This window comes from Mya arenaria, chromosome 12 (genome assembly GCF_026914265.1).
Source record: "Mya arenaria isolate MELC-2E11 chromosome 12, ASM2691426v1".
In the NCBI taxonomy this organism is placed as follows: domain Eukaryota; kingdom Metazoa; phylum Mollusca; class Bivalvia; order Myida; family Myidae; genus Mya; species Mya arenaria.
The window spans coordinates 26,952,419-26,965,521 of record NC_069133.1 but is presented as its reverse complement, the minus strand read 5'-3'; the positions used below and the strand labels follow the sequence as shown (position 1 = coordinate 26,965,521).

The following is a 13,103-nucleotide window of genomic DNA, read 5'->3' as shown; positions in this document are numbered from 1 at the left end:
TGCCTCCAGACCCTTTACTTTCAATCATAGTTACTTCGCGCATGCGCAAATGACAGAGCGATATGTGAAAAATAAATGACTGAACCAAATCATTTAGACCGACAAAATACTCTCTACGTAAATAAATGATTGATTTCATCGTCAAATCCGCTCTACATGATAAGGAGCTTCAGTAAATGGGGAAAATCCTCGATTTCCATTGGCCCAAACATATGTGCGAAGACCAAAATCTTTGTAGTATGAGGATTACAATTTTCTGCAGGGATACAGTTTTTTTTAGAGTTTAAGAAATTTGGCACATTTGAAGTTAGTTTTAAATATATTTGGATTTAATAGTAAATTATAAACTAATCTAGTACAAAGACATTGTTTCATTTAGTTGTTCGCCAAAGATAAATGTACTAACAAACATTTTATTATATAAAGTTGATCATTCCAGCACATTTTTCCTCAGTAACCGCTGTCTGTTCGTTAACTGTGCTTATGAAAGCTATGAAGATGGTCTGTCAAGTTGACAAGTCTGTTCGTCAACTGTGCTTATGATACCTATGTAGATGATCTGTCAAGGTACCTAGTCTGTTCATCAACTGTGCTTATGATAGCTATGTAGATGGTCTGTCAAGGTGCTAAGTCTGTTCGCCAACTTTGCTTATGATAGCTATATAGATGGTCTGTCAAGGTGCCACGTCTGTTCGTCAACTGTGCTTATGATAGCTATGTAGATGGTCTGTCAAGGTGCCTAGTCTGTTAGTCAACTGTGCTTATGAAAGCTATGTAGATGGTCTGTCAAGGTGCCTAGTCTGTTAGTTAACAGTGCTTATGATAGCTATGTAGATGGTCTGTCAAGGTGCCAAGTCTGTTCGTCAACTATGCTTATGAAAGCTATGTAGATGGTCTGTCAAGGTGCCTAGTCTGTTAGTCAACAGTGCTTATGATAGCTATGTAGATGGTCTGTCAAGGTGCCTAGTCTGTTAGTCAACTGTGCTTATGATAGCTATGTAGATGGTTTGTCAAGATGCCTAGTCTGTTAGTCAACAGTGCTTATGAAAGCTATGTAGATGGTCTGTCAAGGTACCAAGTCTGTTCGTCAACTGTGCTTATGATAGCTATGTAGATGGTCTGTCAAGGTGCCAAGTCTGATCGTCAACTGTGCTTATGATAGCTATGTAGATGGTCTGTCAAGGTGCCAAAGTCTATTCGTCAACTGTGCTTATGATAGCTATGTAGATGGTCTGTCAAGGTGCCTAGTCTGTTAGTCAACTGTGCTTATGAAAGCTATGTTGATGGTTTGTCAAGGTGCCTAGTCTGTTAGTCAACAGTGCTTATGAAAGCTATGTAGATGGTCTGTCAAGGTGCCAAGTCTGTTAGTCAACAGTGCTAATGATAGCTATATAGATGGTCTGTCAAGGTGCCAAGTCTGTTCGTCAACTGTGCTTATGATAGCTATGTAGATGGTCTGTCAAGGTGCCTAGTCTGTTAGTCAACAGTGCTTATGAAAGCTATGTAGATGGTCTGTCAATGTGCCAAGTCTGTTCGTCAACTGTGCTTATGATAGCCATGTAGATGGTCTGTCAAGGTGCCTAGTCTGTTAGTCAACAGTGCTTATGATAGCTATATAGATGGTCTGTCAAGGTGCCAAGTCTGTTCGTCAACTGTCCTTATGAAATCTATGTAGATGGTCTGTCAAGGTGCCAAGTCTGTTCGTCAACTGTGCTTATGATAGCTATGTAGATGGTCTGTCAAGGTGCCAAGTCTGTTAGTCAACAGTGCTTATGATAGCTATATAGATGGTCTGTCAAGGTGCCAAGTCTGTTAGTCAACAGTGCTTATGATAGCTATATAGATGGTCTGTCAAGGTGCCAAGTCTGTTCGTCAACTGTGCTTATGAAAGCTATGTAGATGGTCTGTCAAGGTGCCAAATCTGTTTGTCAACTGTGCTTATGATAGCTATGTAGATGGTATGCCAAGAAGCCTAGTCTGTTCGTCAACTCTGCTTATGATTGCCAAGTAGATGGTCTGTTCAGGTGCCTAGTCTGTTCGTCAACTGTGCTTATGATTACCAAGTAGATGGTATGTCAAGGTGCCTAGTCTGCTCGTCAACTGTGCCTATGATAGCTATGTAGATGGTCTGTCAAGTTGCCAAGTCTATTCGCCAACAGCGATTATGATAGCTATATAGATGGTCTGTCAATGTGCCTAGTCTGTTAGTCAACTTTGCTTATGATTACCAAGTATATGGTCTGTCAAGGTGCCTAGTCGGTCCGTCAACTGTGATTATGATAGCTATGTAGATGGTCTGTCAAGGTGCCTAGTCTGTTCGTCAACTGTACTTATGATAGCTTAGTAGATGATCCGACAAGTTGCCAAGTCTGTTTGTCAACTGTGCTTCTGTGCTTATGATAGCTATGTAGATGGTCTGTCTATGTGCACAGTCTGTTCGTCAAATGTTCATATGATAGCTAAGTAGATGATCTGTCAAGATGCCAAGTCGGTTCGTCAACTGTGCTTATGATAGCTAGGTATATGGTCTGTCAAGGTGCCTAGTCTGTTCGTCAGCTGTGCTTAAGACGGCTTTGTTGATGGTCTGTCAAGATGCCAAGTCTGTTCGTCAACTGTGCTTATGATATATATGTAGATAGTCTATCAGGATGCCAAGTGTGTTCGTCAACTGTGCTCAATATAGTTATGTAGATGGTCTGTCAAGTTGCCAAGTCTGTTCGTCAACTGTGCATATGATAACTATGTAGAGGGTATGTCAAAGTGCCTAGTCTGTTCATCAACTGTGCTTATGATAGCTATGTAGATGGTATGCCAAGAAGCCTAGTCTGCTCGTCAACTGTGCCTATGATAGCTATGTAGATGGTATGCCAAAAAGGCTAGTCTGTTCGTCAACTCTGCTTATGATTGCCAAGTCGATGGTCTGTTCAGGTGCATAGTCTGTTTGTCAACTGTGCTTATGATTACCAAGTAGATGGTATGTCAAGGTGCCTAGTCTGTTCGTCAATTGTGCTTATGATAACTATGTAGATGGTCTGTTAAGGTACATAGTCTGTTCGTCAACTGTGCTTATGATAGCTATGTAGATGGTCGATCAAGGTGCCTAGTGTGTTCGTCAACTGTGCTTATGATTGCCAAGTAGATGGTCTGTTAAGGTGCCTAGTCTATTCGTCAACTGTGCTTATGATTACCAAGTAGATGTTCTGTCAAGGTGCCTAGTCTGTTCGTCAATTGTGCTTATGATATATATGTAGATGGTCTGTCAATGTGCCTAGTCTGTTCGTCAACTGTGCTTATGATAGCTATGTAGATGGTCTGTCAAGGTGCCAAATCCGTTCGTCAATTGTGCTTATGATAGCTATTATTTGGTCTGTCAACGTGCCTAGTCTTTTCGTCAAGTGTGCTTATGATAGCTATGTAGATTGTCTGTCAATGTGCCAAGTCTGTTCACCAACTTTGCTTTTGATAGCTATGTATATAGTCTATCAAATGGCCTAGTCTGTTCGTCAACTGTGCTTATGATAGCTAAGTAAATGGTCTGTCAAGTTGCCTAGTCTGTTCGTCAACTGTGCTTATGATAGCTATGTGGATGGTCTGTCAAGTTGCCAAGTCAGTTCGTCAACTGTCTTTATGATAGCTATGTAGATGGTCTGTCAAGGTGCCACGTCTGTTCGTCAACTGTGCTTATGATAGCTAACAAGATGGTCTGTCAATGTGCCAAGTCTTTTCGTCAACTGTGCTTATGATAGCTATGTAGACGGTCTGACAATGTGCCTAGTCTGTTCGTCAACTGTGCATATGATAGCTATGTAGATGGTGTGTCATTATGCCAATTTTATTTGTCAACTGTGCTTATGATAGCTATGTAGATGGTCTGTCATGGTGCCTATTATATTCGTCACATGTGCTTATGATAGCTATGTAGATGGTCTTTTAATGTGCCAAGTCTATTCGTCATATGTGCTTATGAAAGCTAAGTAGATGGTCTGTCAAGGTGCCAAGTCTGTTCGTCAACTTTTCTTATGATAGCTAAGTAGATGGTCTGTCAAGGTGCCTAGTCTGGTCGTTAATTGTGCTTATGATAGCTATGTATATGGTCTGCCAAGGTGCCTAGTCTGTTCGTCAACTGTGCTTATAATTGCCAAGAAGATGGTCTGTCAAGGTACCTAGTCTGTTCATCAACTGTGCTTATGATAGCTATGTAGATGGTCTGTCAAGGTGCTAAGTCTGTTCGCCAACTTTGCTTATGATAGCAATGTATATGGTATATCAAATTGCCTAGTCTGTTCGTCAACTGTGCTTATGATAGCTATGTAGATGGTATGACAAGTAGACTAGTCTGTTCGTCAACTGTGCTTATGATAGATATATTTATGGTCTGTCAAAATGCCAAGTGTGTTCGTCAACTGTTCTTATGATTGCTATGCATAAGGTCTGTCAAGGTGCAAAGACTGTTCGTCAACTGTGCTTATGATAGCCATGTAGATGGTCTGTCAAGGTGCCAAATCTGTTCGTCAACTGTGCTTATGATAGCTATGTAGACTGTCTGTCAAGGTGCCAAGTCTTTTCGTCAACTGTTCTTATGATACCTATGTAGATGGTCTGTCAAGGTGCCAAGTCTATTCGTCAACTATGCTTTTGAAAGCTAAATAGATGGTCTGTCATGTTGCCAAGTCTGTTCGTCTACTGTGCTTTTGATAACTATGTAGATGGTCTGTCAAGGTGCCTAGTCATTTCATCAACTGTTCTTATGATTGCTAAGTAGATGTTCTGTCAAGTTTCCAAGTCTGTTCGTCATCTGTGCTTATGATAGCAATGTAGATGGTCTGTCAAGGTACCTAGTCTGTTCGTGAACTTTGCTTATGATAGCTATGTAGATGGTCGGTCAAGGTGCCTAGTCTGTTCGTCAACTGTGCTTATGATTGTCATGTAGATGGTCTGTCAAGGTGCCTAGTCTGTTCGTCAACTTTGCTTATGATAGCTATGTAGATGGTCGGTCAAGGTGCCTAGTCTGTTCGTCAACTGTGCTAATGACTGCCAAGTAGATGGTCTGCTAAGGTGCCTAGTCTGTTCGTCAACTGTTCTTATGATTGCTATGCATAAGGTATGTCAAGGTGCAAGGACTGTTCGTCAACTGTGCTGATGATAGCCATGTAGATGGTCTGTCAAGGTGCCAAATCTGTTAGTTATCTGTGCTTATAATAGCTATGTAGATTGTCTGCCAAGATGCCAAGTCTGTTTGTCAACGGTTGTTATGATAGCTATGTAGATGGTCTGTCAAGGTGCCAAGTCTATTCGTCAAATGCGTACAATTTGTGTCATTACGTGCCGTATCTAAATGTCCTACCGTGACGCCATTTAGTGGCATGTAAACATCAATATTTACAACCGCATACGCGTTTGTTCCAAGAATACTTCGATTGTTTAACGGGAAAGAGTTGATCTCGCGGCACCTATAATAACGAGGTTCTGCCCCTGTGCTACAACCCCGCCCGTGGCCACGAGCTCACACCGAAAGTAAGGAGTTGGACTTCCGGTTGCCAGGCATGTTATGTTCACGTTCCCGCCATCTTCAACGGAATATAAGTGACCGGTGTTACTAAATCCTCCTGTCCGTACACGTTTGTAAACTTCTATTGGCCACAAGGCTTCCTTTTCAACACCTTGTGACTGGCCAAAGCTAGTAACGAGTGTAGCGGCCACCACACATTTGTATGTGATGGCGAAACCGCCGGATAGAGGGTAAATGTCGCTGGGTACCGGTACCGCCTGCAGGATTTGTCCCGTTTGGAATAGAATGCCATGTTCACTCCTGAAAAATATTGACAAAGTGTCCTCAATTTAATGCAAGTTGTATAATGTACGAGTAATACTGTTATTGTTTGCAAAATCTTGTTAAATTAACGTTAACTTGAAACTGAAATAGATGGTCTTTGTATGTGTTCTGAAATATGAGACTTACATGTGTGCTAAAACGTAGGCTTAAAAAATGCCGTTGATCTTATTTATTATAAAGATACAAAAGTGTGGTTTCTCAAGAACGCTTTTCTGTTACTCAATGCTTTTGTAAGCTCATTTCTTCTAAACATCTTTGCACATGTTTATCTAATTATTTCGAAGCATAGTGAGTGCATGGAAGGCTTTTTACAATGCGTTTTATCATAATAAACAGAGAGTAGGCTGAACTGCCTCTTAATACTTGTAAGAATGGGCTAAACAGTTGGAGTTTTCAAAAATCGTTGAAGATTTTAAAAAATTTGGTCCGATCACTTAGCACTTCAAATAAAAAATCGTATTTGTTTCTTCTTAAGGGGTTGCCTTCTTAATTACATATTATATGTAGTCCTAGCCTACTGACCTCCACCTGTATACGGGTTGTGGGAATGCTTCTACGTGACATTCGAGGCGGACCTCTTCCTCTTCGAACACGGCCTTCATACCGAAAATGACGGGTTTGTGTAGATACAGCACCTCCAGTGTGTAACCCAGGCGTTCAACACCGGTCGAGTTCGGGTAAGGGGCCTGGCATGTGTACGTGCCCGCGACGTGCGGACGAACTTCCGGTATTTAAAGGGATCGGTTGTGGACGGTCTGTGCGTTCGCGGCACGCGGCCTCACCTCCCAGGTGATGTCGCTCGTGTCTGCACGCGAAGTACACTGTACGTGGAGGGGCAGCAACCACAACTGGTCGGGAAGGACAGCAGATACATCATTCCCGTTCACTAGGATTGTTACCTCCCCTAGATAATGATAACAGGTAAAACAAAAACACTTGAATAATCAAGAACAAACGGTGATATGTGTGTTATTATTTAAAAACCAAAATGTGATGACTTATATGTACAGGGCGGGTAATCGATCTGCACCGGCGTTTCTATTAACGGAGAAATAGTAAAAAACTTCTCTTTTTACATCCAAGATGGCGGCTTTTTTGTTTACAGTTTGATTGGTACGGTGTAGGTCCACTACCCGCCCTGATGTATGACCGAACGTTTGTTTTAAGTAGGCAAGAAATAAACGTGTGTATATTTAGTAAAGTATGTTTATTTAAGTGTTTTAGATATTAAAATTCTTAACTCAGCAATGTGATTTATCTTTTCTATATAGCATTAAGAAGTTCCCGAGATGCGAATGCTGAGAATAAAAGTGAATGTGATTGTCTAGTTATACATTTACGTAATAGAATGTAAGATATATTTACAATTAAAAATCATCTAGAACAAACGGTATTTATAAAATAAGTAAATAAATATAATAACCTTTTGCGATTGATTTGTCTTCCTCGAAAAACCATAGAAGCCATACTCTAATTTTCACGTACATCCTAAGCTATGAAGACACTCCAATGATTCTATATGCGCAATTCATACGCATGCAACTTTCCACAATATTCAAACTTGCTATAAAACAACAAAAGGAAAAAAGAGAAAAGCTTGCTGCATCATACTCTTCATAAAAATACCTATTATACGCAATGCACGTTTATGGTAAACGAGGAAGATATGCTTTGTTTGTAAACATATGTTATTGTTGATCTGTTTACGGAACTTAACTGCTCGAGCCTAGCATACACTCCGTGACTAAGGATAGACAGACAGACGGACATACAGACGTTCGGACGGACGGATGGACGGACGGACATATATAAATATACAAATAATATTTAATTGTACGCCAACGTACAAATCATGTCAATATTTGAAGTACATGTAATTAATTCTAACGTAAGGCGACAAAAAGATATAATAAAGCTTGAGCATTAAATGGGCACTAAAGGTTGATGCAGAATTGTTGATGAACAATTTTAATGCATTTTTTTTGTTTAACGCATTTGGTTTAAATGTTCAAAGCAAAAAAGGCATATGACTCGAGTACAAAATTAGCCTTTATAAATGGGATTTCATTTGATGGCTACGTGGCCACAAATTCCCAGTAAAAAGGCGTCAAAATGTCGCTTATATATTTTTTTAACCAGTTTTTATCTTATTTTGTTGTTGTTTTTATCATTAAAGTCAAATGAATCAAACAAAATAATGCATAACAATTAAATCCATCAAACCTATATTGTTCGCCTTTGATAGCTAATTATAATACAGTGAGACAAGAATTAATGAAACAGGAGGTTTAAAGTATAATTATTCTCAAATAAAATCCGGCTCAACACTGTGATAGGATGTTTAGTATGGAGTAGTAAAGGTTATATAGACTTACAAATAAATGATAACGTATATAATGTTTGAAATCATTTGTTGTTAACTGACAGGGCACGCTCCTTTCAAACAACATGTTTTCGCCTCTACCGCTCAAATATGTACTCGTAAGAAACTGAAGCAATATGAATACAAGTAGGTATGTTTTGGCATGAAGATAAAGAAGAAGAATAAGGGGAAGATGAAGAAGGTGAAGAAGAAGAAAGAAGAAGAAAAAGAAGAAGAAGAAGAAGAAGAAGAAGAAGAAGAAGAAGAAGAAGAAGAAAGTTTATTTAATACAGCAATATACAACACAATACATTTTTGAAATAGGCCGATATGACCCTTAATCAAATTAATGTAATACAATGGCTTATATATACATGTATGGCGGAACAGATTTATAAATAGGTTTACTTATATCACAATGTTAACAAATATATCTCTATATAATTCAATATAATTTTCTAAATATATCAATATATCAATTATGAATTATTTCTCCGCTGAACGGTATAACTTACGCTTGTACATACATATTCGATTAAGAATACATGACCCATGATCACGTTTATATGCTCGTGAGTAAAATTATCTTTGGCGAACAAATAAACGATTAAACAAATAAACATATCATAAGACAACAACTTTAAACATGAAAGCAATTTAGGTCGGCCATTAATTGGCCTGGATTTGGGTATGTGTTTTTCTTATTTCAAAAGCATTAAAGATAAATACAGCTAATTTCTTCACAACATTTGCATTATTACATTTTTAACAAATTAACAGTTTTGAACATGCTTGGTCTTTCTCTATAGAATCTCTTGGTATATTTACCTCGTATATCATTATACAATATACATTAAATTAACAAATGGTATTCGTCTTCTAACTTATTACATGTAGCGCATAACCGTTCTTCTCTTGGTACGTTCCTCCATCCTCCAGTCTCAGTGGATGCGATATTGTGACTGAATATGTTGATAGGGAGCTAGCCGGCTGACACCATAGATGTGCGAGGGATTGTACAAAGAAGATGGATGGGGAGGGTTTTCCATGCAATACCATGTTCACTTTGAGGGAGCAAGAATTGTGACGTCACCACAAATGTAACCAAAATGGTTAGTCAAACAGTTCTGGCTTGCTCAGACTCAATCTCATGGTCAAATTTGTTATAAATAGCCATTGTGTCAAAATTCCTGCTTGTTAATTAAGTAAAAAAAGTCTAAATGATATGACCCAGACACCATTGCCGACTGAACGAATGTAAATGTTATTCAAATTATGTAATCTGATGTATCCTTTGTATTTTTTTCGTAAAAGATTTTACTTTGGCAATTGCAGGGAGGGGGTGGGTGGGGGGGGGGGAGTTGCGTCGTTGACTGTAAAGACCCTCTGCCATTCACAAATATGCATACGATAAGGCCCCAGTTTCTTGATAAATCTTTAGCGTAACCGGCTTAAATATCTTAGTTCAAATAACTAAATTTCATTCTGAAACTTGATTTTACTAAACAAGAAATGGTTTATATAATTTATAGTGATAAACATAATTCCATTGTATAGTCTAGAAACTCATTAAATCTTAATGAAGGAAGTTTCATAATTTACACCAAAATGAAACTAGTGTGCTTAGCTTGAACCAGTTATAAAATATTTCCATAAATTGGGGCAAAGATACATGATGACATACATGTACATACAGTGATACTAATAGCATTAGTCATATTTGTCGATAAGTCATGTATTTGATTTTCTTAGCGCCAACTTGCCAATGACAATGACCGTCTGCTTCAAAAGAAACAATGTTTAAAAATTGTTGTATGAGTATCAATTGTTTTTTAAGTTAACTTATGCTTGACAACATTTTATTTTATTCCTTCTATCGAATTTTAACGTACTTTAATCATTTGACCAGTGTCTTCTCTATGTACATTCTGATTGGTTGACGTTCAATAACTCCGCCTACTTGTGATGTTTCTAGATGATACACGACCCAATTAACGGATTAGTAGATTACCGATTATAAATGGCATATTGCGATGTTTTGATGTGTCATAATGAACAACAATTAGCACCCTGATTAGCGTGAATTACCGTTAATCCGACCCGCGGTGATGACGGTCGTGTGCCTTATCACGCCCTGATCTGTGACAGATTAGGAGTCAGCGACATTGACCAATGAAATACTTTTAGGGCGTAACTTTGTGATTAACAACGATCTGAAAGGCCAGAAGGGTGCAAGAGAGCGGGGAAAAATGACAGGTTGTGTAAAAAGGGGCAACGGGGCAGGGTCAAATAAGGGCAGGGCGGGCCGCCCTTCCATTCCACATTAGCTAAAACACTACTCATGCTTAGCAATATGTTTGGTCATAAAGAAGTTGTGTTACTAAAGCACACTTAGATTTCTGTGTAGATTACTTGTAAATGGGATATGTCAGTTTAGCACAAGTTACAAACTTTTTTTCATCCATGCCACCTAGTTTTTGACATTACAACTCTGGACTGATGTTCCGCAATGCAGGTATTGCCATGTTATGTTAAACTGGAGACAATCAGTTTGGAAATAAACCGGACATTTGTCAAGTTTTCCCAGATTTTTTTAAAAGAAGCTTCTTAACATAGACAATTGCCAGTATGTTACTTGCTCTTTGATATTTATATTCGCCTGTTATGACATCATTGTTTATTTAAATATTGTGCTCCGATTGGATAAGCGTGACGTCATTTAACCAATGATGTACGAGGTTACAAATATCAGCTATTCTTTAATACCAACGTATGTTATCTGTTACATTTCTTTAAGAACAAATACTGAATCGTGAAGATGCTGCCATTTTTAATACGTAATCAATAATTATTTAAAATGTAAACATAAGATTGATCGCAATTATTCTTGCATTTATGCTGTATGAACGCAGTTCTCAAGCGTGCAAATTACCATGAAGCTCTAGCGCGCTTCATGGAATTTGCTCGCGTGCCCTACTGCGTTCATACAGCATAAACGTAAGCAAAAAAGCGATCAATCCTTAAATAAAACACTAATTAGACATGCGTAACAAAAAATGAGTAGCCCCATGTTTCAATTTTGCAGAGATATTCAATGATTATCCTCAACCTTACACCGATATTCAACAATCATCCTCTATATATGGCTCAAGACCACAGTTATCTGCCCCCTGTTGACCAAGATCCGGATGTTAATACAGAAAAAAGAGTGCTTGTGTTCAAGTATCAATATTTTATTAAAGTTGAATGAAAGAGAATCAACGGGTGGTCTTTTTGCATAGAGCTTAACATATTTGACACTGTTTTGCAAAAAATGATAGTTTTCAGTGTAAAAATTGGAAAAATCATTTTTTTTCCTGTGGAACTATGTAAATTGGTTGTTTGTGGCCTTATTCCGTCTTGACCTCAGGGTAATTTATTACTACTCAATTTTGTGAGACACCGCATTGGTCAACCCTTTGTTTTCTTGTGATTAATTTTTTTATCTTGGATTGTTCTACAGCGGCCAGTTACTTGTTTTTCAATTGGGACTGTTTAGAAGTGGAAAGTCAGGTCAGTGTCAATATGAAACAGTGTCTGATATAGAAGAAATTTTTGGAGTGTTGGCCTACTTTAAATTGTTATATATTCTTCATTTATACAGATCTCTGATTGAAATTTGGCCAGTTGACAGTGCTTAACCATAGATTATTGGTGTTTGAGTATGAAATTTGAAAATATAACATTACATAATATAAATCAATAATATATAATTTTCTTATATATTTTTGACATTTTAAAAAAACCCACCTACTTTCACTTTCAAATTTATGTTTGGGAGTAGTTCCAAAGGCTGGTACCTAATGAAAGAAAGCCTCACTTTCAATTCCAAAGTATAAATGGAGGGATTTTTAAAATATCAACAACATAAATTTTCTCAATGAAAAAGCACGGCCAAATGCCAACAGGCAAATGGCCGCGACATATGGTTAGGTACTCTCACACACTGTCCAATAAGGTATGGGGTTGCCAATGCCAGGTTTCCTGATGGAAAGTGACATAAGTAACATGTTAACAGGCTGCAATACCGGGTTCATCTCCAAGTGTTGGCTTAGTCGCACCTGTCCTGAGCCACATTTGGTCGCCGTGGAACACTTAAATGTTGAACCCATCAATTTAAATTAAACTATGCCAGAGATGTGTTAATCGAGTCTGAAGAATAGGCTTGAAAGGTGTCAATAATTGTATGTTTGGGTAGTTGTTGTGCATTTATTTATTTTCCTTTCTTATTATTGCCTGGGAGGAAATGATAAAGAACCAGCCAGCCAGCCCGCATGCCAAGCTGCCCACCCGGCCAAGCTGTACCTGGTGTACGCCAACATGCCAACATGCGGTAATCTGTTAGTACTTCAAGATCATATAAAGGAAAATTGTATCCAAACTGAAGCATAATGTGAGTAAGATTGGTCATATAAGCTCATTGATACTGTTTGTTTCATTCCTAAATGAATTTCTTTCATGCTGTTTGTCAATCATTTATGGAAAAACATCTACTTTAACAAATCACAGCAACACAATGAGATCCCTGTTTTAAAGAAATATTGCTCCTTTTCATAAATTCATTAATTCATACTATCAATCATTCATATATATTCATTAATTCATTCATTTATTCAGTTTATACATTGAAAAACTTGACATTTCTGAAGGCAAAAAAATAAAAAGTGAGCTGGTTTCAATAATATTAGAGCCCTTTCCCTTCGTGCATTGAAGAAAAAACCTAAATACACTCTAAATACCTTAACAACACTAATTTAATGGGGGTTTTCTATAGCCAGCCTGGTTGCTGAAGCCACGGAGGTATTTTCAAGAACAAGAACCTGTGCTGGTCAAAACGTGGTCTTGTGATGGAATTCCATACCAATTCTC

The 13,103-nt window shown here is 38.1% G+C and overlaps 1 long non-coding RNA gene across 1 annotated transcript; it reads right to left on the bottom strand.

The window, feature by feature from the left end:
* Positions 1-306: 306 nt before the first annotated feature.
* On the bottom strand, positions 307-7,416 carry LOC128211815 (uncharacterized). Its single transcript, XR_008257347.1, has 3 exons — positions 7,257-7,416; positions 6,356-6,737; positions 307-5,809 (listed from the first exon to the last, which is right to left on the bottom strand). It is a non-coding gene; the product is annotated as an uncharacterized LOC128211815 (long non-coding RNA).
* Positions 7,417-13,103: the final 5,687 nt, after the last annotated feature.